At 37.2% G+C, this 26,280-nt stretch overlaps 1 protein-coding gene across 3 annotated transcripts in view; it reads right to left on the bottom strand.

The window, feature by feature from the left end:
* UBE2E2 (ubiquitin conjugating enzyme E2 E2) overlaps nucleotides 1–26,280 on the bottom strand; it is a 384,658-nt gene that overhangs the window by 316,830 nt on the left and 41,548 nt on the right. The gene's annotated exons all lie outside the window — the stretch shown is intronic.

Here is a 26,280-nt window from a genome sequence, read left to right as displayed (position 1 = left end):
TTTGCAGTCTATTGATATAATTTCATGTATTTTCTGCCTATAAACCTTAATAAGGAAAATGAATCAATTTCTTTTATTTCTAAAATGGGAAGGGTTTCCAGTCCCCTTTTACGCTGCAGTCTTCCACAGAAATCTTTCATTTAAGGAAGTGAAACAGCATAAAGCTCTTCAGATATGTTAAATCATGCAAACAATTTCCACAAGGTAGACATGATATAAAGTAATCTTTCTACATGTTAACATGTACACATGCAATGTAGGCTCTGGTCACTAAATTCAACTCTAACAAAAAGATGCTGATTTGATTTTTTTAAAAACACTGTTTTTTAAAAAATAAAATAAAATAAAATACTAGTTTTTTAATGAGAAGAAATAATATAGTAACAAAAATGCAACATTTTTCAGTAGATACTCAGATAAAATGAAAAAAGCCCTAGTATTTTATGGAACCATGTCTCCCCAAATACATATAACTTTACACACACACACACACACACACACTTCCAAGGGTCACTAGGAAGTAGTGAGGTAGGAGTGCCCAAGACACATGGAGAGGCTGCCTGGTTTATTTTAGGAGAGAGGGGACAGACCTTCTGCAGCTCTTCTGTAGTTACTCAAGATATCCCACAGAGATACTGGTTGGTAATTTCATGTCCCTGTTACATACATTTCCCATAACCTAAATTCACATTTTGTGACTTCTTTTTCCACTGCAATTTAAAAAAGCAGATTTACCAAAAAAACAAAAAGAAAAAAATTCAAGTATCAAATCATTATGGTAGACCTGAAACTAATATAACATTGCATGTTAATTATACCTGCAAAAGAACTTAATTTATTAATTAATTTTAAAAAGAGAGGGGAGTTTTAAGTATGAGACAGGAAGTAGCAAACTAGAAAGAAGAGCTGCCCAGCGCCTGAGCCCTGCAAGGAGGCAGAAGAGAGAAGTGCAGTCTCAGGTCATCTGTGGGGTCCAAGATACCTTGCAGAGAAGACAGGGAGGGTGGCAACACCCTCAGTGGGAAGAAATCACACTGCAATGATTCATGGAATGGGTCATGAAGACTTTCCTCCACCTACTCTATGCTGTCCTCAATAAAAATTTACTTGTTCCCTAAAAACAAACAGTTGAACAAAAAACTTAGTATTTCAGATGATATGATCATCTTCAGAAAAATCTAAAAAAATCAACAAAAACTTTCTTGAAACTAATAAGCAATTATAACAAGGTTGTATGATACAAGGCCAATATACAAAAGTTAATTGCCTTCCTATATACCAGTAATGAACAAGTGAAATTTGAAATGAAAAATACAATCCGATTTACATTAGGACCCCCTAAAATGAAATACTTAGAAGTCTAATAAAATATGTACAAGCTCTAAATGAGGAAAACTGCAAAAACTCTGATAAAAGGAATCAAAGAATTAAAGACATGGACTTCTATTCTATATCCATGAATGGGAAGATTCAGTATTGTCAAGATGTTAGTTCTTGATTCTAAAGTTTTTAAGGAGAGGCAAAAGACCCAGAAGAGCCAACAAAATATTGAAGGATAAGAAAAAAGTTTAAGCACTACCCAATTTCAAGACTTACTATAGGGGCACCTGGGTGGCTCAGTGGGTTAAAGCCTCTTCGGCTCAGGTCATGATCCCAGGGTCCTGTAATCAAGCCCCGCATCAGGCTCTCTGCTCAGTGGGGAGCCTGCTTCCTCCTCTCTCTCTCTACCTACTTGTGATCTCTGTCTGTCAAATAAATGAAAAAAATCTTAAAAAAAAAAAAAAAAGACTTACTATAAAGCTACAATAATCAAGACAAGGCAATACCGGGGAAACAGACAAATCAATGTAAAAGAATAGAAAACCCAGAAATACCGTCACATAATCAACCTGATCTTTGATGAAGGAACGACAGTAATATAATGGAACAAAGGTAGTTTTTCAACAAACGGTGCTTGAGTAACTAGATATCCACATGCAAAACAATAACAACAAATCTAGATACAAATCTTACAACCTTTACAAAAATTAACTCATAATGGAATACATATCCAAATGTAAAAACACAAAACTATAAGATTCCCAGAAGATAACACAGGAGCAAATCTAGATGACGTTGTGATTAGCGATTTTTTTTAGATACAACACCAAAGGTATGATCTATGAAAAACAGAACTGATAAGCCAGACTTCCTTAAAATTCAAACTTTCTGCTCCACAAAAGACACTGTCAAGAGAATGAAAAGACAAGGCATAGACTGGGAAAAAATATTTGTAAAAGATACATGTGATGAAGGACTACTATCTAAAATATAAAAGAATGCTTTAAACTCAACAATAGGAAAATAAACCACCGAATTAAGAAATGGGCCAGAAATGGACCCACAACTATACAGTCAACTAATCTTCAACAAGGCAGGAAAGACTATCCAATGGAAAAAGACAGTCTCTTCACAAATGAAGCTGGGAAAACTGGAAAGCAACATGCAGAAGAATGAAACTGGACCACTTTCTTATACCATACCCAAAATAAATTCAAAATGGATGAAAGACCTAAGCGTCAGACAGGAAACCATCAAAATCCTAGAGGAGAACACAGGCAGCAACCTCTTTGACATTGGCCATAGCAACTTCTTACTAGACATGTCTCTAGAGGTAAGGGAAACAAAAGCAAAAACGAATGATGGGGGGCTTTATAATTATAAAAACCTTCTGCACAGCAAAGGAAACGGTCAACCAAACTATAATACAGCCTATTGAATGGGAGAAGATAGTCACAAATGACATATCCTCTAAAGGGTTAGTACCCAAAATCTATAAAGAACTTATCATACTCAACACTCAAAAAAACAAATAATTAACTTAAGAAATAGGCAGAAGACATGAATAGACATTTTTCCAAAGAAGACATACAGATGCCCAAGAGACACATGAAAAGATGCTCCACCTCACTGGGCATCACAGAAATCCAAATCAAAACTACAATAAGATATCACCTCACACCAGTCAGAATGGCTAAAAGTAACAAGTCAGGAAGCAACAGATGTTGGTCAGGATGTGGAGAGAGGAGAACCCTCTTACACTACTGGTGGGAATGCAAACTGAGGCAGCCATTCTGGAAAATGGTATGGAGGTTCCTTAAGGAGAGTGCAGATTGCATGGAGCACTGGGCATGGTGTATAAACAATGAATCTTGGAACACTGAAAAAATAAAATTAAATTTAAAAAAGTTAAAAATAGAGGGGCACCTGGGTGGCTCAGTCAGTTAAGCATCTGCCTTCAGCTCAGGTCATGCTTTCAGCTTCCTGGGATAGAGCCCCATGTAGGGCTCCCTGCTCAGTAATGAGACTCTTTTCCCTCTCCCTCTGCGATGCCCCCTGCTAGAATGTGCACACTCTCTCACTCTTTCTCTCTTAAATAAATAAAATCTTTTTTTAAAAAAGCTAAAAACAGAACTACCCTATGACCCAGCAATTGTACTACTAGATATTTAGTCAAAGGATATAAAACTTCTGTTTTGAAGGGGTACATGCACCCTGATGTTTACAGCAGCATTATCAACAATAGCAAAGTTATGGAAAGAGCCCAACTGTCTGTCAACAGATGAAGGGATAAAGATTTGGTATATGCACACTTACACAGACATGCACATGCACACACGGAATATTAAAAAGCGATCAAATAGAATAAATCTGGGGCGCCTGGGTGGCTCAGTGGGTTAAAGCCTCTGCCTTCGGCTCAGGTCATGATCCCAGGGTCCTGGGATCAAGACCCGCATCGGGCTCTCTGCTCATCGGGGAGCCTGCTCCCTCTTCTCTTTCTGCCTGCATCTCTACTTGTGATCTCTGTCTCTCAAATAAATAAATAAAATCTTAAAAAAAAAAAAGAATAAATCTTGCCATTTGCAGCCAAACGGATGGAGCTAGATTATGCTAATCAAAACAAATCAGTGAGAAAAAGTCAAATACCACAAGATTTCACTCAAATGTGTAATTTAAGAAACAAAACAGATGAACACGGGAAGAAGGGAAAAAAAGAGAAGGAAGCAAACCATAAGACTCTTAAGGATAGTGAATAAACTAAGGGTTGATGGAGGGGAGGTGGGAAGGCAGATGGGCTAAATAGGTGATGGGGATTAAGGAGGGCACTAGTGATGAGTACTGGGTGTTACATGTAAGTGATGATTCACTAAATTCTACTCCTGAAACCAATATTACACTATATGTTAACTAACTAGAATAAAACCTTGAAACAACAAAAAGTTGCTCTTATAAAAAAAAAATAACGCGAAGTGAAATGCTCAGTTTTATGAATGAGTGTCCATTCAAAAAATACTGAGTCATTAATCAAATATTTGATAAAATATTTTTTATTTTTTCAAATATTGTTAAACTGTTTCTTATTTTTTCAAATATTTGATAAAATATTTTATATATTTTTGCTATAATAAATTGTCTTATGAGTATTTAAAAAAAAATGGGCCAAAGGCCTTAAGAGATACATCACTGAAAAGATAAACATATGGCAAATAAGCATATGAAAAGATGATTGGGCACCTGGGTGGCTCAGTCACTTGAATGTCTGACTCTTCATTTCAGCTCAGGTTGTGATCTCAGGGCCGTAGGATTGAGCCCCACATCAGCCTCCAAGCTCTGAGTGGAATCTGCTTAAGATTCTCTCTCTTCATCTACCCCTCTCCACTGTGCAAGCATTCTCTCTCAAATAAATAAATCTTTAAAAAAAAAAAAAAAAAGGATGCCCCATATCATATGTAATCAGGGAAATGCAAATTAAAACAATGAGATACCACTGCACACCTATAAGAATAGCCAAAATCAACACATTGAATCCCAGTGAGAAGATAAAGCAATAGGAACTCTCATACATTGCTGGTGGGAGTACAAAATGGTACAGCCACTCTGGAAGACAGTTTGGCAGTTTCTTGCAAATTATAGTCTTACTACAGAATCCAGCAATCATACTACTTGGCATTTAGCCCAAAAAATTGAAGCCTTGTGTCCACACAAAAACCTGCACACAGATGTTTACAGCAGCTTTACCTCAAAACTTGGAAGTAACCAAGAGGTCTTTCAGTAGGTGGATGGATAAATAAATTGTAGCATACCCAGACAATGAAATATTACTCAGTGCTAAGGACAAATGACCTATTGAGCCATAAAAAGACATAGAGGAACTTTAAGTGCCTATTACCAAAGAACCCTGCCTGAAAAGGCTACACACTGTCATGATACCAACTATATGACATTCTGGAAAAGGCAAAACTATGGAGATAGTAAAAAGATAAGGGGTTGAGGGAAGGAAGACCTAAATAGAGCACAGATTACTTTTTAGGGCAGTGAAACTACTCCAGACACTTTATGGTGGATACATGTCATTATAAATTTTCCAAACGCAGAGAAGTTATACCACTAAGAGTGAACCCTCATAAAAACTATGAACTCTGAGTGATAATGATATGTCAATGCAGGTCCCTCAATTGTAACAAACACAACACTCTGGTGGGGGTTGTTTGATAATGGGTGAGAGTATGAATATGTAAGAGTAGGAGTTACATGGGAAATCCATACCTTCTGTTCAATTTTTCTGGGAGCCTAAACTGCTCTAAAAAAAGGTGTATTTTTTTAAAATGTTACATACACAAAAAATTAAAAATAGATTTTACTTACATAAAAATGCAACTTAAAGAAACAACTGCCAAGGGTTTTCTATATTTTAGAAAAAGTTTTATTTCACACAAGTCAGAACATTATGACAAATATCTTTCCTTCCTTTTTTTTTTTTTTTTTTTTTTAAAGAGCATGAGAGATGGAGAGGGGAGAAAGGGAGAAAATCTAAGCAGGCTCCACACCCAACACAGAGCTCAACATGGGGTTCAATTTCACAACACTGAGATCATGACCTGACCTGAAACCAAAAGTCAGAAGCTTAACTAACTGAGCCACCTAGGCTCTACTACCTTTTTCTTTCTTGAGGTTAAACTCATTTTTAGAAGATCACTACCAAAAGAAACATATTTATTATAATCAATGTAAGGATCTGATTTTTGGAAGCTCATCTTACTGTTGTTATTAATAAAATTAATATAGAAAGGCAAACTAGGGGTGCCTGGGTGGCTCAGTGGGTTGGGCGTCTGCCTTCGACTCAGGTCATGATCCCACGATCCTGGGATCGAGCCCTGAATCGGGCTCTCTGCTCAACAGGGAGCCTGCTTCTCCCTCTCTCTCTCTCTGCGTGCCTCTCTGCCTACATGTGATCTCTGTCTGTCAAATAAATAAATAAAAATCTTTAAAAAAAAAAAAGCAAACAACTTAAAAGCAGCCCATTTGAAAGCAGTACCTTAAGGTAACTGTTTAGTAGGCAATTAGTCAACTGCTAGAAAAGGTTTAAGCTATTTTTCTACTTTTACTATCACTACAAACCCACTTATATCAAAATCATTTCCAGTGCTATGGCTCACCCTCTCATATTCTACACTGAAATGGCAAATGCTGCTGGTGACACCTCTTCCTTTGTGCCATACCAAAAACATATACTAGTCACCATCTTTACTCCCCTTGTGAAGCATCTACCATTTTGCCTCTTGCCTTCCTAATAAAATATAAGTTCCTGGTCTTATCTTCAGTATGTTCAATTACATGCTCTAATCTTGCACATGCAGCTACCATTCCATCCTGCTAGCATTCCAATCCCATCACTGTGCTAGGCTTAGCCTCCATTATCAATATAATTAATTCATACTTTACAGAGCAATCACATGGTTATATATGTACCATCATCTCTTCTAATTAACCTTTTCTTTTTAAATCCATTTCTAATATTCATTTCTCCCAGGAAGAGAAATCTTTTTAATGGAAGTGGCTGAAACAGATGAAAGATGCAGAACTAAATGAAGAAAAGCAAAACTATGTAACATAAGGAATTATACCAAGTGTAGGAGATTCCTTTCTAGTTATTAATTTTATAATCCTGGAAGATGCAGAAAAGTAAAGCAAATGTCAGTCTGTATACTATAAATTTTTCCACAGAATACTTCTGCATTTGTTCAAATTTAAAAAGAGATGAAAGTGATGCTAACATGTCTAAGACTAGATACTGGATATTTTCTGGCTTCAAATGTACCATGTATCAAAAAAAAGTAAGAGCCAGAACAAAGTCCTAATATATTGAACTTCTCTTCCCTTAAGAAAGATAAAGCAGTGAAGCAAACACAGGAGAGTTATTTTGTTGTGGACCTTCACTCATGAGATTGGTTCTTAGACAGAAATATAAAAATAAAAGCTCAGCTCATGGTCTGATTTAACAGACTAGGACCAATAAAGAGTTAGTCCAGCTCTGATGTAGATGAGCTTGGTAGGAGAAGATCATCAAGCAAGATCTTAGCCTGAGCCCTGTGCTATCATTGTCATTACATGTATCCAATTTAGATGACAACCTGAGACACTATAGCTCTGAGTTGGCCTTTCCTGAAAGATGTACACATCCACAGAGGAGCCATGGTTCAGGAGTTATTAAAAGAGTTTCTCCCATAAGCCGCATCCATCTAGAGGAAAGGAATACATGTTCCATAAATGCTCCCTATCCCAAGACCTGAGGTAGGAAAATAGGGAAATGACTAGGTGTCACTTCCCTCTTGATTCTCAACACCCAAATAAAGAGTTCTACTCTTTTTTAAGTGTCTGATGTTCTTTCAAACAATACAGATGGGTAGGAGGAACTAAAATAGCCTACATATTACTCAGGCTAGACCAGATGCCATTCTAGCAACCTCTGGGAAAACACAGAAATGGACAGTAAGAAGAAAGTGATTTTCTGTGTGGGTGTGAGTGTATGTGTGCCTTAGAACATAGATAAAGCTCCTAGGTAAACAACTAAATATCGGGGCACCTGGGTGGCTCAGTGGGTTAAAGCCTCTGCATTCGGCTCAGGTCATGATCCCAGTGTCCTGGGATTGAGCCCCACATCGGGCTGTCTGCTCCGCAGAGAGCCTGCTTCCTCTTCTCTCTCTCTCTGCCTGCCTCTCTGCCTGCTTGTGATCTCTGTCAAATAAATGAATAAAATCTTAAAAAAAAAAAAAAACTAAATATCAAAGCAGCATCTAATGCACTGTACTAAAATACAGAAAAAACTCAGACAAAAAAACGCAGCAATGCTGATGACCTAATTCAGTATTATAATGAGGAATTTTATAACCCTAATAATTTCAAAGGGACTTTATTAATTGCTTTAAAAAAAAACTAACATAACCTCAACAAATCACACTTTTCTCCCTTTTTAAATTTTAGAACTAAAGAATTAAAATGCTCTTGATAAAATAACATACCTTAGCAATATGGATTGAGATTAAAACACAGAAATGTATTTAGTTTACATTACTAAAAAACACATAGATGCATGTGCACACACACATCTTGTGGTGGAATATCCTTGAAGATAAAATAATAAAAACAGGACACAGGGGTGCCTGGGTGGCTCGGTCTGCCTTCAGCTCAGGTCATGCTGGGTCCTGGGATAGAGCCCTGCATTGGGCTCCCTGCTCAACCTGCAGTCTACTTCTTCCTCTCCTCTGCAACTCCACCCTGCTCATGTGCAGGCTCTCTCTCTCTCAAATAAATAATATTTTATAAAAATAATTTTAAAAAGTAATCTAAAAACCCAAACATTCAATATGACACAGCAGTATCAATATTTTACCTAGATGAAACAGCTAAAATAAACAATTATTTTCATCAAAATAACTTGATTGTATAAATACAATACTAATTTCAGTGAAGACTTTCCCATATACATAAAAGTACGTGTTTACTAAAAAAAAACTTTGTGGGGTACCTGGGTGGCTCGGTGGGTTAAAGCCTCTGCCTTCTGCTCAGGTCAGATCCCAGGGTCCTGGGATTGAGGCCCGCATCAGGCTCTCTGCTCAGCAGGGAGCCTGCCTCACCCCAACTCTCTCTCTCTGCTTGCCTCTCTACTTGTGATCTCCACCCATCATATAAATAAAATCTTAAAAAAAAAAAAAAAAAGAAGAACTTTGTAATGAGAACGTTGTAAGAACAGAAGAAAAAGTACAGGGCCCAAACTCACGTGCCATCTTTATTTCTAAAGAATAGGCAAATGGAATGATCTCCATAGCTGCCACAGGGGCTTATGAAGGGCAGCATCATTGGCTTTTCTAAAAGTACTGTCTCCTGAATTAACTTCAAAGGCTTGTGTGGGATAGCAAGTTTACTAATTCTCTCAAAAGCTGAGTACTGTATTTCATTCCCAGCTACTGGGAAATTTATCCAACAATAGAATAGTTTAAATTAGCTAAATATGCTAAAACTCAAGATGAAGACACTAATTGTGATCAAAAGTAACATGTTCAGAAGTTCATTCTTTTGTAAAACAGAGATAAGCAAGTGCTTAAACCTATAACGACTTCCCACTAGACCAGTATCAGTTATGTGGAAATGCCACAGCTCCCTATTTTAACTCTTTCTGTACTTGTCTTTCTCAATTCCCTTTAGCTGTCGCACTAAATCGTTGCATTTTTGCTTTCTGTTCATATAGTATATCCTTAATAAGTAGTAAACCTCTACCTTTAACCTCTTTTAAATTACACTATTTTAAAATTAAATAAAACCTACTCCTTAAACTGTCCTTCACTATTTCACAACAAATTATTTTTAAATAAGATGTGTTGATGACAGCCAAGTTATATGAAATCATAAACCACTTAGGCAGCGCTGGCTTATCCTTTTCATTAACAAATTTCTTTTAAACATGGCTATTTAGGGGCACCTGGGTGCCTCGGTCATTTGGGTGGCTGACTCTTGATTTCAGCTTGGGTCGTGATCTTAGGGTCCTGATATCAGGCCCCTGCCTGGCTCCACTCTCGGGGGGAGTCTGCTTGGGGTTTCTCTCTCTTCCTCTCCCTCTGCTCCTCCCCCTGCTCATGTTCTCTCTCTAAAATAAATAAATCGGGGGGGGGGGGACGACATGGTCATATATTTACTGACACATCATAAAGCCTAAGAAAAAAATGTCTGAACGAAACTAACAGAGTCACTAACTCCCTTTTGCAAAACTACTTAGAGAATAACCTGGCTATACCCTGACTTCCTAAACCACTCTTTTTCTTACTCTCTTCTAATTTCCACTTACCCTTCAAAACCCAGGTCACATATGGCCTCCTACAGCAAATTCTCCTTGGTCAATCTTTCCCAGCCAGGATTGAACACTCCTCCTCACCCCTATATAACAATCTCATAACAGCCTATGATTTCCTTCAGAACAACATAATTCTTGAATCAAAGGAAGGGGAAAAGAATCCCAAGCAGTCAAGCAAGGTCCATGCCCAGGCCCAGTGCAGGGGCTGGATCTCACAACCCTAAGATCAAAACCTGAGCAGAAATCAAGAGTCAGATGCTTAACCAGTTAAGCCTCCCAGGCACTCTGTGAACAGGAATTTTAAATGAGGTCAAATAAACCTTAACATATAAATTTATGCCAATATACTAGATTTTAGTTAATCAGTACTCCCCATACTGGACCACACGTTTCTTGAGACTAGAGGCTCATTGATATATGGATACCTAGTCAGCTGCACTAACCAGCACAGACTAGCATCTCAAACACTGGCTACTGGGACTCCTATATCAGTACCCCACAAACATGGACTTACTTGTACCTCTAGAAACACAGGGCAACCAGATATTCCCTAAATCCAAGAATTAATATCTCCATGACTCTGCTCATGCTATTACCTACTATATGGAATCTTGTTTCATCTTCCTATTATTTACTTCATGGGTCCTCTGTTGCCTTCAAAACCCCCCACTTGAAAAAAAACACAGCTCATTTCATGACCTTTTATCATCCTTCAAGGCTCAGCAACCTGTCACAACCTCTGTAATGTCTGCCCAGCTTGCTTCTGTCAAAATTACCTCTGCAAACATCCATTGAAATGTTTAATAAAATGCAACTCATATGAGGGTCTAATCACAGGCAAAGATCAGTCTCCTCAACTAAAGAAAAGCTCCCTTGGGCCAAGTTATTTATCTTCATTCATTACCTGTCTCCCCTCCTCCCCTGAAAAATTTTGTAAGCACTCCATAAATGTATTTAAGATAAATGCCTAGCTAACCATTCCATAGCATAATAGTATAAAATGTAAACTAATGCTAATGGTCTATAATCAAAATGTGAATAAACAGAATAGCATCTTATTGACATTTTTAAATTCATAAACACTTTCAGTGCCTTTAAAAATCAGCTTATTTTATTAAGAAACAGTAACTTAAAAAAATAAGAAATAGTAATTTTTAAGGTTCACCTGACTTTATAAAAACACATTATGTAGTAAACTGAACTACAAGAGTCCTCCCAAAGCACTTGTTTATGTCTCTCTTCTCATGACAATTAAATACTACTTTTTATGTAGGCTGGCATTTTCTTGAGAACAAGATCTTCTGAAAAATATAAATTCTACATTTAAATTTTAAAATTAGTACGACACTATTTCACAGAGACCAGAAAAGAGGAAAGGAAGTTATCTATAACTTCATTACTCCAATGCAAGGATTACAAATTTTTCTTCCTTTCAAAATCTTTTAAGATTTTATTTATTTCTTTGAGAGAGAAAGGGAGAGAGAGACACACACATAGGGGAGAGGGTAGGGGAAGAGGGACAAGCAGAGTCCCTGCCAAGCACAGAGCCTAATACAGAACTCAATCCCAGGACCCTGAGAACATGACTGGAGCTGAAGTCAGGTGCTTTACTGTTTGAGCCACCCAAGATCCCCTAAAATTTTTAATATTTATATTTTATGAACTTATATATTACATATAATATAGCTTACTCTTTTTATATAGATCTCTTCACATTGCTATATACTTTGTCCACTTATTTTTATAGAATACATAACCATCCAATGAAAGGATTAACCATAATTTAACTATCTCTTCATATAATATTGTCTATGTTCACATTTTTACTGTTACGCATATTAGTCTTTACTTTTAATTATTTCCCATAGACTAGGATGATTCGTGTTAAATTACTGAATTAAAGGTTATGGACATTTCTATTGCTACTGAAGTACAGTGCCAACAACATGCTTCAAGGGAAGCTTTTTCTTTCATGGTCCCTCAGCAACATCGTTTCATCAGCACTGTGTATGACTCCTTCTTGTTTAAAATCACATTTCTTAGATTCCTAGCAAGTTTAAACATTTTCCATATGCCTATTTAATAAACCTATTTCCTTTGTGAACCATGATTTTGTATTATATATGCCCATCATGGTTTTCTTACTGGTTTGTCATCCTCTGCCTGTCTCATTTACTGTGAATATGTTATTTACCCCCATGGGAGTATTTTTTCCTCCCTCTCCACCAATACACACTTTTTTAAGCTCCGTAGTTTGGAATTTAGTCAAATTACTTCTTTTTTCTAATTTCTTCCATCACTTCTACAAGGAATCCCCAAAATCACTTTACTCCTAGTTTTATTTTTCTACTTAACCTTCTAAATCATGGGTAAGGAATATGTCATCTCTGCATGCTTTCAAAGAACCTTTCTCTTTAATATTCCTGATTGAGAGAGAAATTGCAAAAAAAAAAACTACCATTACCGTAATTTTAATAGTGTCTGTATAGACTATTCAGCCAATCAATATATACAAAAGAGTGAAATAATACCCTATAATGAGACAATGGCACAGAATTGGTTTGTTTCTTTCTATTGTAAGAATATAAATCATAATGTTTAAGAAAATCTGTTTTTGCTGACAAACCCAATTTAATGTCCATAATTAAGTCATACAAATTCTTTTTTGCATACATAACCTACAGAGTAGCAATCTGGATAATACTGTGTTATTCATTTTTGGAAGTCATAGTCCATAGATCTGTTACTCACAGAGTTCTATACTGTGGAAAGAAGCATTACTGAATAATTTATTACAATTCACACCATAACACTGCTATATAATAATTCACAGACACAACACAACCACTTTTATTATAATGATGCCTTGGTAGTTTGGCAAGGTTTTTTGTCAGTCATCAACTCTTCAACAGAAAAATATATTATGTCTATACAATTTATAGATTTAACAACCAAAATATTGCCTAGTAAAAAGCAGACAAGTTTTATTCCTCTTTTCCAGCTTGAGTAATTGCAATTTTATTTTGTTGCAGAGAAACAGTCAATCAGGCCAAAAGGCTTACTACAATCAAAAACATAATACGTGTGCCCCTTTGAATTACAGCACATTTATGCATAGTACCTGTCAATATAATTTGCATTTGAAAACCTATGAAGACACTGTTAAAATGACAGCTGTGGAAATTAATCTGAGTGGCGAGAATGGCAGCACAGGTTTTATTTCACTCTAATGGTTACAGCTTTTACCTATAAATGTATGACGATGGCAAATAATTACTGGTAACCCTATCCTGTGTATTTTGGGAAAGTTGTACCTCCTAATACATAAATAGCCCAGAGAGATAATGGAAAACATGTAGGAATATTGTTTTCATATACAACTGACCCTTCGATGATACAGATTTGAACTGTGCAGGTCCACCTATAACATGGATTTTTTTTTCCAGTAAATACAGTGCAGTACTGTAAATGTAATTTCTTTTCCTTATGATTTACTTAATAACATTTTTCTCTAGCTTCCTTTATTGCAAGAAAGCAGTATAGAACATACATAACACAAAAAACATTTATTACTTGACTATGTTATTGGTAAGGCTTCCAGTCAACAGCAGGAGGTCAGGAGTTTGGGGGGAGTCAAAAATTACATAGATCTTTCAACTGCATGGGGGGGGTGCTCCTAACCTTCTGTGTTGTTCAATTTTCCACTATGTGGATTTTATGGTTTAATTATGTTAATTCTAATTTAAGTTAATAATTAATTGCTTTAAAATAATTTACTATTACCTATTTAAGAAAATAAATTTAAGAGGGATGCCTGGATGGCTCAGTTGGTTGGGCTCCCGACTCCTGGTTTCAGCTCGTGTCTTGATCTTGGGGTCTTGGGATCAAGCCCCATATCGGGCTCCCCATCAGCAAAGTCTGTTAGAGAGTCTCTCCCCCTCCCTCTGCTCCCCAGCCCACTCCCTGTCCCCCACTCACACACACTCACTCTCTCAAATAAAATCTTTTTTAAAAAATTGAGGTAAGCTTCTTTAACAACAAATAAATGTAGAAGGTACATGATTTGCATGAGGCCATCAACTTTTTTTTTTTCATGAAGTATAATTAACATATATTATTTTATTAGTTTCAGGCTACAACAGTGATTCAACACCTATATACATTTCAAAATAAACATTCAGTATAGTCACCATCAGTCACCATACAAAATTATTACATTATTATTGACTATATTCTCTATGCTGTACTTTTCAAACCAGGAACTTGACTTTATAACCACAAGTTTGTATCCCTTAATCCCCTTTTACTTATTTCACCCATTGCCCCACAGCTCTCCCCTCTGGCAACCATTAAAGTGTTTTGTATTTATGAGGCTGTTTCTGTTTTTGTTATTTTGTTTTTTAAATTTCACACACAAATGTGAAATCATATGGTATTTCTCTTTCTCTTACTCACTTCACTTAGCATAATACACTCTACATCCATCCATGTTACAAAAGGTAAGATTTCATCTTTTTTTTTAAGGCTGAGTCATATTCTATTGTATGTATACCACTTTTCCATTATCTATTAACCTATCAATAACCACTCAGGTTGTTCCCACATCTTGGTTTAATATAATGTTGCAATAAACATAGGGGTTCATATATCTTGAGGCCTGTTTTATTATAAACTTACAACAGTTTTTGCTGTATCCTAAAGGTTTTCTGAACTGTTGTGTTTCCATTTTCATTTGTCTCCAAGTGTTTTTTATTTCCTCTTTGATTTCTTTGTTGGCCTACTGGCACTTTAGTAGCATGTTGTTTAGTCTCCATGTGTTTGTATTTTTTCCAGTTTTCTTCTTGCAACTGATTTCTAATTTCATATTCTCACTGCTGGAAAGATGCTTGAATAGAATTTCAGTCTTCTCAAATTTATCAAGACCTGTTCTGTGGCCTAACATTTGATCTATCCTAGAGAATCTTCCATGTGCACTTGAAAAGAATGCACATTCTGCTGTATCTGGATGGAATGTTCTATACATATCTATTAAATCCACCTGGTCTAATGTATCTTCCAAAGTCATTGTTTCCTTATTGATTTTCTGTCTGGATTATCTATTCATGCATGTAAGTTGGGTGGTAAAGTCACCTATTATTGTATTATTGCCAATTTCTCCCTTTATGTCTGTTAATAATTTGTTTTATATAGTTAGGTGCTCCTAAGTTGGGTGCATATTTACATTATATGCTCTTATTGGATGGATCCCTTTATCATTATGTAACACCCTTGTCTCTTTTTACACTATTTGTTTTAAAGAGGTTTGTTTTTTGTTTGTTTGTTTTTGCCTTATACAAGTTTTGCTACCCTGCCTTTTTTTCCCCCCACTTTCTTTTACATGAAATATCTTTTTCCATCTCTACAATCAGTCTGTATGTGTCTCTAGGTCTGAAGTGAGTCTCTTGCAGACTGCATATAGACCAAGTTTTTTTTTTTTAATCTGCTCCATCACCTTATGTCTTTTGAATGGAGAACTTACTTCATTTACATTTAAAGTAAATATTGATAGGTATGTCTATTGTTTTTATGTTAATTATTTTATGGTTGTTTGTCTAAGATGTTCTCTGTTCCTTTCTTCTTCTTTTGCTCTCCTCTTCCCTTGTGATTTGATGAGTTTCCTTGATGTTGTGCCTGGACTCCCTTCTCTTTATTTTTTATGTATCTATAATAGGATCTTGGTTACCATGAGGTTCATATATAACATCCCATATATACAGCAGTCTATATTAAGTTTGTGGTTGCTTAAGTTCAAACACATTCTAAAAGCATTAGATTTTTACTACCCTGTCCACATCTTTTGTATATATTGTCATATTTTACATCTTTTATTTTGTGTATCCCTTAACAAGTTTTTGTTGATTTTACTACTTGTGTCCTTTAACCTTCACACTAGCTTTAAAAGTGATTGTAAAAGTGATTCCTTTACTATATGTTTACTGTAATTACCAGTGAAATTTATCCTTTCATAATTTCCTTACTTCTAGTTATGGCCTTTTTTTTTCTGCTTAAAGAAGTCCCTTTTATATTTCTTGCAAGTTTAGGTTATACTCCTGTTGTTGTAGTTTAAGTTTAGTGGTGAAGAACTCTAATTTTTGTCTGGAAATTCTCTCTCTCCTTCAATTCTGAATGATATCCTTTCTGGGTAGAGTATTCCTAGTTGTAGGTTTTTTCCTTTCATTTTAGAATATAACATATCACTCCATTCTGGCCTACAAAGTTTTTGCAAAAAAAAAATTGATAACCTTACTGGGTTTCCTTTATACCTAACTACTTGCTTTTCTCTTGCTGCATTGAAGATTCTCATATCTTTAATTTTTGATGTTTTAGTTTTCCCATGTCTTGGTGCAGGCCTTCTTGGGTTCATCTTATTTGGAGCTCTCTGTGCCTTCTGGACCTGCATGTCTGCTTCCCTCTCCAGATTAGTTAAGTTTTTACCTATTATTTCTTCAAATAACTTTTCTGCCTTTTTCTCTGTCTCTTCTTCCTCTGAGGCCCCTATAATGTAAATGTTAGTATGCTGGTATTGTCCCAGAAGCCCCTTAACCTATCCTAAAATTTTCTTCTTTTCTTTTTTTCCCTTCTTTTTTGCTGTTTAGCTTGGGTGCTTCCCACTACCCTGTATTCCAGATATCTGTTCTTCTGCATGCTCTAATCTGTTGTTGATTCCCTCTAGTGTATTTTTCATTTTAGTTACTGTATCCTTCAGCTCTAATTGGTTCTTTTTTATATTTTCTCTCTGAGTTTATCCACACTTCTCTCAAGTCTGGTGAACATCTTTATGACCATTACCTTGAACTCTTTTTCAGGTAGATTGCTTACCTCTCTTTCATTTTTGTCTTGTTTTTTCGTTTGGGACATATTCCTCGGTCTCACTTTGTCTGACTCTCTGTTTCTAAATATTAAGTACATCAGGTACATCTCCTGATCTTAAAAGCAGTGGCTCTATGTAGAAGGTGTTCTGTGGTACTCAGGTGCACAATCTCTCCCCTGTCACCAGAACCAGGCACTCCAGAGGGTCCCCTGTGTGGACTGCATTGCACCCTCTGATTGTGCTGCTAATGCCACAGGCCTTTGGTGGGTGGGCTGGACCTCAGCCTGGCTGTCTGCAATGACCAGCCAAAACTGTTGGGGTGCAATGGTGAGCAGGCACGGATGGCTGGGAGGCCCAGCTATAGCGGCTGCACACGTGACGGCCTGTGGGACTAGCCCACAGCGCAGGAGCTGAGGAGTGTCAGAGAGTGGTGCTGGCTCCCCCACCTCCCTAGGAAGCAGGTGGTTTGGAGGGGTGCCAGTCCCAGCTGGGACCACCCACCAGGTGTGGCAGGGTGGTATTTGCTTTGAGGGGATACTTATCCCCATGAAGGCCACTGCCAGCTGAGGTACTTTGGTGGGGTGTCTGCTGTGACAGAAGGGTTGGGTGGAACACGTCTGCAGGGGAAGACAAGGGAAGGATGAGCAGTGCCAACAAGATAGATGGAGATTGTTAGGACTAACCCCCACTAGTGTCCAGCCACCTAGGATAAAGGAAGGCAAGAAAAATAGCACCTGCCAGCACTTACGATCCTAAGGAACAGTTATGATCCTAAGGAACGCTCCTACAGATCCTTGTACCTCTAGCAAACACACTAAAATTAGTCAGTAAATCTCCTTCACATACAACCCGGGCACTTTTCAAACTACTACTTCTGAGCTGAGTGGACTACTTCTTCGAGTCCACTAAATGATATAGCACGCCATTTAAGTTGCTTTAAGTCTTGGTTTCTTACAGCCCTCCAGCAACCCTGGGGTTATGTCACTGAATTTTAAAGCCAGACATTAGTGGGGCTCATCTTGCCAGTGCAGATCCCTAGGGCTAGGGGGTACTTGATCCCCTACCACCTCAGGGAGGACCTCCAAGAGTCCTTGTGATATCCCTCCCACCTGTGGGTTGCCACCCAAGGGGTCTGGTCCCCAACCACATCTCTACTTCTTCTACCATTCTCAATGTGGCTTCCACTTTATGTCTTCAGCTGTGGAAGATTTGTTCTGCTGTTACAGGTCTCTGTAGGATGAGCTACATTACATGTAACTATTGCCTAACGGTGTGTCTGTGGGAGGAGGTGAGCCCAGGATCCTCCTACTCCACCATTCCCCTGCTCTCTAGTATCAACTATTCTTTAAGTTTCCAAGTTGGGTGCTTTTAAAACTACAGAGAGGATGCTTTTTAACTTTCTGACAAATTTAAGACATAGGATCATTATTTAAATGTAAAGGTATAATTTATTTCCCAACTCTTGTCAAAAAGGCTAACGGGCTTATAAGAGACCTTACACAATTTGACCATTAAAATATAAAACTGGGACACCTAGGTGGCTCAGTTGGTTAAGTGGCTGCCTTTGGCTTGGGTCGTGGTCCCAGCACCCTGGGATAGAGTCCCGCATTGGCCTCCTTGCTCAGCAGGGAGCCTGCTTCTCCCTCTGCCTCTGCCTGCCACTCTGTCTGCCTGTGCTCAATCTCTCTGACAGATAAATAAATAAAATCTTTAAAAAAATAAAATAAAACAAAAAATAAATAAAATATAAAACTGAACAGCAAACCCAGAGAACAACGGTTCTTTATCTTAGGGGCAAAGGGTGGAGGTCATCAAAAATCCAAAGATCCTTCCCCAGATTGCCACATGCACATAAACAATTTTACCTATAATTTCAGGGGGTGAAGCTGATACATAGAGAATGGATTAAAAACTCTGACCCCAGAGAACTAGAAAAGAAATTATCCATTGAAAAGCCTAGGCTACTAAAGTTACTATAATTAAAATGAAATATAATTCCAAACTTCCTTGCAGCCAAAGCAAATAAAAAGCACAATGGGCTAAATAATTCTCAATAGCTAATAGAAGGAAGTGTGCCAGATCATAAGGGAAATCTGTCTGAAACTAAATCCTTAAAGAATTTGTCATATGAATTCCTATAAAGGAAATAATGAACATTATATAAGACAATGTACTCACAAATACTTTGGAGATGAAGAAATATTTTTCACTGATAAAACCTGAGGGAATGATATAGGTTTCCCCTTATCCAAAAGTAGAGCATTCCTACGAAAACTTTTGCAAGCTGAAATGATGTAAAGAGCAATTACCATTAATTTATATAGAAAAACTGTTGAGTGTTCCTACACCCTCCCCCCAAAAAAACTCTCCCAATGTTTTCTGACACCTTACGACATACTCTGCTAACAGATGCACGAAATAAATTGAAATAAAATACAGATGCTCACAGACACAGTTCAAAGCTATGGCAACTTGATGCTGAGTATAGTTCCCAGGAAGAAATTTGGTGGAGCCTCTATCACTGCTGGGGTGCATCCTGCTTCTATAAGGGCTCAATGCAAAACAAACATTGAATGCTGTTTTTGCTTTTCACCTTTTTTTCATTAAAGCAAAAATCCTCTTCAGATTTCTACTTGTAAAAACAAGTACTTTCTTTCATAAAAGTGAAATTGCATAATGCAAACTTTCAAATGGTGGGGAGGATGGATACCTATACTAAAATATAGGACTAACTAGCTTTCTGATGATCTAGTCTAATTTAAGCTTATGACCACTCTCCAGTTTCATGCGAATCACAGCCTCTAATAAAAATGAGAAAATTTTTGCTGACCTAGTCTCAGAATCCTCAAAGCAGCAACTTTCCATAAACTGGAGTAGACATTTGAAACCTTTATATGTGACACAAGAATGTAAAAGAGAACCAAGAATCAGAATGGAAGCACATTAAAAATATAAGAAATCGAGCCAGTCTGATTTTGAATCCTGACTCATCTACTTTAATAGCTGTGTGCTTTTCTAATTGTGACTAAACTGCAGGTTCTCATCGGCAAGGTTGTCATAACAACAGTCCTTACTCTCAATAGAACTGTTGAGAATCCAATGAGTTTATATAGAGCACCCAGAACAGTGTTTTTTGACCCACCTACAACTGTGAAGGTTAAATAGCCATTAATCATGGTCTGAAATATAACTTATTAGCTACTAGGCACTCCCTCAAGAATATATATTTTTAAAACTTTAAGTTAATATTAAAGCATTTTTAACTATCAGATTCAATTAAAATGACCAGCTTTTTACTTAATGTAGATACTTACTGTTGAAATCACTAGAATACCTCATCTTGGCTAATTAACTACAACCATCCTGAATCAATTCCTTACCTCCCACTTGTTCTCTGTGGTCAAAATTTTAGGAAGTTGTAAAATAAATTAAGCAAACTTTATAGAAAATGGATTGATTAAAGAATTATTTCTCTGTATCTATCTTACTGAATGTCCAGTATTTTTTTATATGTATATTTATTTGAGAGAGAGAGTGCAAGGAGAGGACCAAAGGGTAAGGGAGAACAACTCAATCTGATTGCACACAGAGCACAGAGCCTGACTCCACAACCCTGAGATACTTAACCAACTGCGCCACCCAGGTGCCCAGAGTGTTCAGTATTTTGCAAAGCCATTTGTTGTCAAATGTTTCCATTTGCTTCAGCTCTGTTGATCAAGTTCATCTTTAATTTATGCAAAAGTACAGCAATGTTACATCTAACTTCACCTTACTTCATTAGGTTCTAAAGTCATTATAAAAGGCAAAAATTGCAGAGTCAAAATTAAAATAACCTCTGAATACCTCTCAAGTCAGTCTATAAAGTATTATCGCTCAGGAAGGCCAAAAAAGCCAGTTTTTCTCTAGCACTGTTCAGATACCTATCCATTCAGCTGAATACTAGATGAAATAGCTGATCCGTTCAAGAAAGACCAGACACAATCAAGAACTGAAAGAACATCTTCCAACTCTCACTGAGAAACTCACATTCACTGATCAGAAAGACAGGAATGGCTGAATAACTCCCCTATACTCTTTTATTTCCCCCAGGCACGTTCCCCTCCTTCTTTAAGGGACACTAAGTATACATAGTTGAATTACAGAAGTTAAAACAAGATGTAATGCATGTGAGAGAATATGCACTAAAAATTCTAAAAGTGGTTCTGATGCCAGGCAACTTCAATGTTTATGTCTTACATATTAATTGTATAATGTGGCAGTCTTTTTTGAGGTTTCTATATGCAAGCTGATCAGAAGATGTTTTTGTGTTGAATGCTCTAAACTTTTTTTTAAGATTTTATTTATTTATTTGACAGAGATCACAAGTAGGCAGAGGCAGGCAGAGAGAGGAGGAAGCAGGCTCCCCGCTGAGCAAAGAGCCTGATGTGGGGCTCGATCCCAGGACTCTGGGATCATGACCCGAGCTGAAGGCAGAGGCTTTAACCCACTGAGCCACCCAGGCGCCCCAAGTGCTCTAAATTTTTAATTTTCCATTTGGCAGGCAGAACTCATATTCTGTGGAACAATTTGAAAGTTACCTGTTCCCCTTAATTCCTTCCTTCCATCAGGGATTATACTGGGGAATTATTTTGCAGCCTTAGAGAAATTCCTTTCCCATCTATAAAACAAAGAGGAACACCAGTGAGGATATGGAGTAATTCAGACCATGTTTCCTCATGACAATTCCCATAGTCAAAGAGATTCAGATGTCTGTCATTAAGGCAATCAGCTGATCCAAAGCATCTACAGAAATGTGTGAAGCTGGGGTATATCAGGCCAATCAATAATTGCTTATTTGATTAAAAAAAAGGATTCAACTACAAAGAAAAGGGCAATACTTCTATACTTCCGCAATAGACAGAAATGAGGATAAAAAGTATTAGAATTGGGAACTGGAGGCAAAAATATACTTGCTTGGCATTCTACTAAAGCTTTATGCTAATCAAAATTTTTACGTGGCAATACTATCCTTTTAAAATACGACATTAAGGGGGCACCTGGGTGGCTCAGTGGGTTAAAGCCTCTGCCTTCAGGTCATGATGCCAGGGTCCTGAGATTGAGCCCTGCATCAGGCTCTCTGCTCGGCGGGGAGCCTGCTTCCCCCACTCTCTCTCTGCCTGCCTCTCTGCTTACTTGTGATCTCTGTCAAATAAATAAATAAAATCTTAAAAAAAAAAAAATAAAATACAACACTAAGATTTTTACAACTTAGAGTTGCTATTTGGGTAAAAGACAAAAAACCAAAATGAACTTACAAGTGACTTTTTACAAGTTACTGTTTCTCTTTAGTAAAAGGGGAAGGGAAGAAAGGAGAGTAAATATCAGTAGAATTATTTTAGAAATTAATTTCTGGGGGAGAGGTGCAGTGAGAAGAGCCTTTGCAAATAAGCCTCTAAATTCAGCCTACTTTCAACAAAATTCTTTTTCAATACTCTGTGAAAGAACTCTTCTTTAGGCCCAAATGTCTCTGCTTAAAAAATTATATATTCATTGATATAAGTAAAATGTAACCAAACTATACTCTGATTTAAATATCAGATAGTAATTAGATATTACTACAACTGAACAATATTATAAAGCCAGTCAAGTTTTACAATATTTCAGCAAATAAATTATTTTATTTTTTATATTCTTTGGGAACTGGCTTTTTTGAAAAAAGTAAAAAGAATAGAGTCTAGAAGGCTTCCTCTGTGGTTATTTTTCACTTAATAAATAGTGACCGGGGACACCTGGGTGGTTCAGTAGGTTAAGCATCTGCCTTCAGCTCAGGTCATGATCCCCGGGTCCTGGGACTGAGCCACATCAGGCTCCCTTGCTCAGTGGGGAGTCGGCTTTTCCTTCTCCCTCTGCCTGCTGCTCCCCCTGCTTGCGCTCTCTCACTGTCTCTGTCAAATAAATGAGTAAAATCTTAAGTAAATAAATAAATAAAAAGTAGTAACTTAGGAGTGCCTGGGTGGCTCAGTCACTACAGCGTCTACCTTTGGATCAGGTCATGATTCTCGAGTCCCGGAATCCAGCCCTACTTCAGGCTCCTTCTCCCTCTCCCTCTGCCCCCCCACCCACTTGTTTTCTCTCTCTCTCTCAAATATATAAAATCTTTAAAAATAATAAGTAGTGACTGAATGCCTAGTAAATGCCAGGCAATTATCCAGGTGGTTTGTTAGGCACTCTCATGTAATTCTTGGGGAAGACACACATTACCACTATGGCTTAAAAAGAAGAAAAGATTTAATAAAATGCTTCATTTTAATTGATTATAACCAGGTAGTCTATGCTCAAAATTCACTTTATGGCCTATTTTGAACAACTCGTGGGTAGACACTCGCCTGAAGTTTCTTGCTCCTCCTTTTGAAATCTGCCTTTTATTTATCCATTCATCCATTCATTTAACTATAATCACCCAACCATGCATATAACAGCTGGGGAGTAGAATGAAAGATGTTAGGGCACCTGGGTGGCTCAGTGGATTAAGCCTCTGCCTTCGGTTCAGGTCATGATCTCAGGGTCCTGGGATAGAGCCCCACATCGGGCTCTCTGCTCAGCAGGGAGTCTGCTCTTTCCCCCCCCCGCCCCGCCTGCCTCTGCCTACTTGTGATCTCTCTCTTCTGTCAAATAAATAAAATCTTAAAAAAAACAAAAAGGAATGAAAGATGTTCTTATGTAAATATGCAAAGACAGACCCTGAATTTTAAGAGGAAAGGTTTTTCCTCACTTTAGAAAGGTCCAAAAGGAAAAAACCAAGTATGTGGTAGATCTAATGAAAGGTATAAGGTGTTTAGATAACAGATATGCAAGTGCCCTTTAAAACAGTAAAACTCTATTCTAATGTAATACATAATTACTAAACAAAACTGCTTGATTACTATGATGACTTCAATAATTCATGTTATTATTATGGTATCAAGAGTCCTCTGCTAACCTGAATTGGTACATTTGAGAATCACCTAAGGCCTGTAATACTTTTCTTTGATAAGTTTAGTTGTAGCATTTAAAGATATTCAATACTCTGTGCCAGTTCAGTCAAGTCACAAAAAATTATATCCTGTGAGGCTTTCTAGTCATTTGTTATGATTTAGTAGAAAGAAAATGGGGTTTAAACAATTTAGGGAGGGGGGCCTGGGTGACTCTGTCAGTTAAGCATTTGCCTTTGGCTCAGGTCATGATCCTAAGGTCGTAGGATCCAGACATGCGTCGGGCTCCCTGCTCAGCAAAGAGCCTGCTTCTCCCTCTCCCTCTGCCTGCTACTCCCCCTGCTCGTGCTCACACTCTCTCTGTGAAATAAATTTTTTAAATCTTGAAAAAAAACCTTTTTAAAAAAATTAGGCATTCTAGTCTCTATTATCTGAAAAATGTTAAGCAGGCACTTACAAATTCAAGAACCACCCATGGAAGGCATTACTACCACTGGCCAGCCTCACACATTACTATGTTATTTACTAATCTTCTCTGTATGTTTTCCTCTTGGAAGCATTGTTCTAGTACTCAGCTATAATAAACAAACCCAGTATAGTTAATTACGCTGCTACACAAACAATAAAAAGTTGGCCCTTTTCCACTTTGTAAAAATCTTTCTTAAGGAGGCTAATGAACACCGATACTGGAAAGTCCACTGCACAGATATAACTTATTATAAAGGAAATTATATTAGAAAATATACAGAAAGCTAGACAATAGTCAGTCTTTATATACAAATAATATATGCAAATATAAATTTGTTAACATATAGTGACAATTACTAAGTGTCATTGAATCTTGGTTAAAATTTCTGTACAAGGCATATTTATCTTTAAGTTTCTATGTTAAAAAAAACTAACCATGTTTAAAATAACTCCCATGTAACAATTCACGTTTTGTTTTTTCCATTTAAAACTCAGGGTATATGTTTTTTCCACCTATTAAAGCCTCCCTTAATAGATTAATAAAATTAGATTGAATGAGATTAAATGCTACTCAGGTTTAAGAAAAAACAAACAAACAACACCCTTTGGTATCAGAAGGAAAAAATCATCAGGGATGTGTCACTGATACACAGGGACAGCTAAAATATCAAGTGAAAATGAATGAATATGCAGGCTAAAAAAGTCCTGAAGCATCATAATTTTCATATAAAAGGTAAAATATTGGGACGCCTGGGTTGCTCATTCAAGTTAAGTGTCTGATTCTTGATTCAGCTCAGGTCATGACCAGGGTCATGAGATGGAGATGAGTAGATGTTTAGGGCTACGTGCTCAGTGCTGAGTCGGCTTGAGATACTCTCTCTCAGGCTCCCTCTGCCCCTTCACCCACTTGGTCTCTCTAAATCAATCAGTCGATAAAATGTTTTTTAATGTAAATATTCTCTAAATTGGCATCAGGTGGAACAAGATTTGCTACATCCTTTTTAAGAATTTTAAAGAGGACTATTTGATTTAAAAAATTCATCATTAAAGCCCTAAGGCCAAGAAAAAGACATATCAGTTGTAGACAACTGATTTTAAATTTTCAAAATATCACAGAGCTATTCTGAAGTTCAATCTAACCAATGCTTGCAAATAGGCTATGAATTTGCCAAAATGATTATACCAATACTAATGACAGAACAATTTTTTGCTGTGCCACAAAATGGTATTATTTTGAACATTAAATAAATTATTTTCCTAAAGCCATAACAACCAAATGAGTATATAATGCTTTTCAGAGAAAACTCAGAATATCAAATATGAAATAAAAAGTCAGAGAAAAGCTGCGGGAAGAGGGTCAACATCCAGGGTAAAGGACCCAATACTTGAAGTGTGATAGGAAATCTGAGACTCAGAGATTGAATAAACATATTCAGAAATTTGACACTGTAATACCTGCCATTACAGAACCGGTGGGAGCCTAAAGAGATGAAGATGAGACCTGGCGCCTGGGTGGCTCAGTGGGTTAGGCCGCTGCCTTCAGCTCAGGTCATGATCTCAGGGTCCTGGGATCGAGGCCCGCATCGGGCTCTCTGCTCAGCAGGAAGCCTGCTTCTCTCTCTCTGCCTGCCTCTCCATCTACTTGTGATTTCTCTCTGTTAAATAAATAAATAAATAATCTTTTAAAAAAAATAAATAAATAAGCACTCAACAAAGGATATTTTAAAACTGTCCATATTACTGTCTCTAGAACAAAGAATTTTGCTCACCAAAAAACCAAACAACTAGGGCCGCTTGGGTGGCTCAGTGGGTTAAAGCCTCTGCCTTCGGCTCAGGTCATGATCCCA

The sequence above is a fragment of the Neovison vison genome, chromosome 6 (assembly GCF_020171115.1).
Source record: "Neovison vison isolate M4711 chromosome 6, ASM_NN_V1, whole genome shotgun sequence".
NCBI lineage: Eukaryota > Metazoa > Chordata > Mammalia > Carnivora > Mustelidae > Neogale > Neogale vison.
The sequence above is the reverse complement of the archived record's forward strand: the minus strand, read 5'-3'. Positions and strand labels throughout refer to the sequence as shown.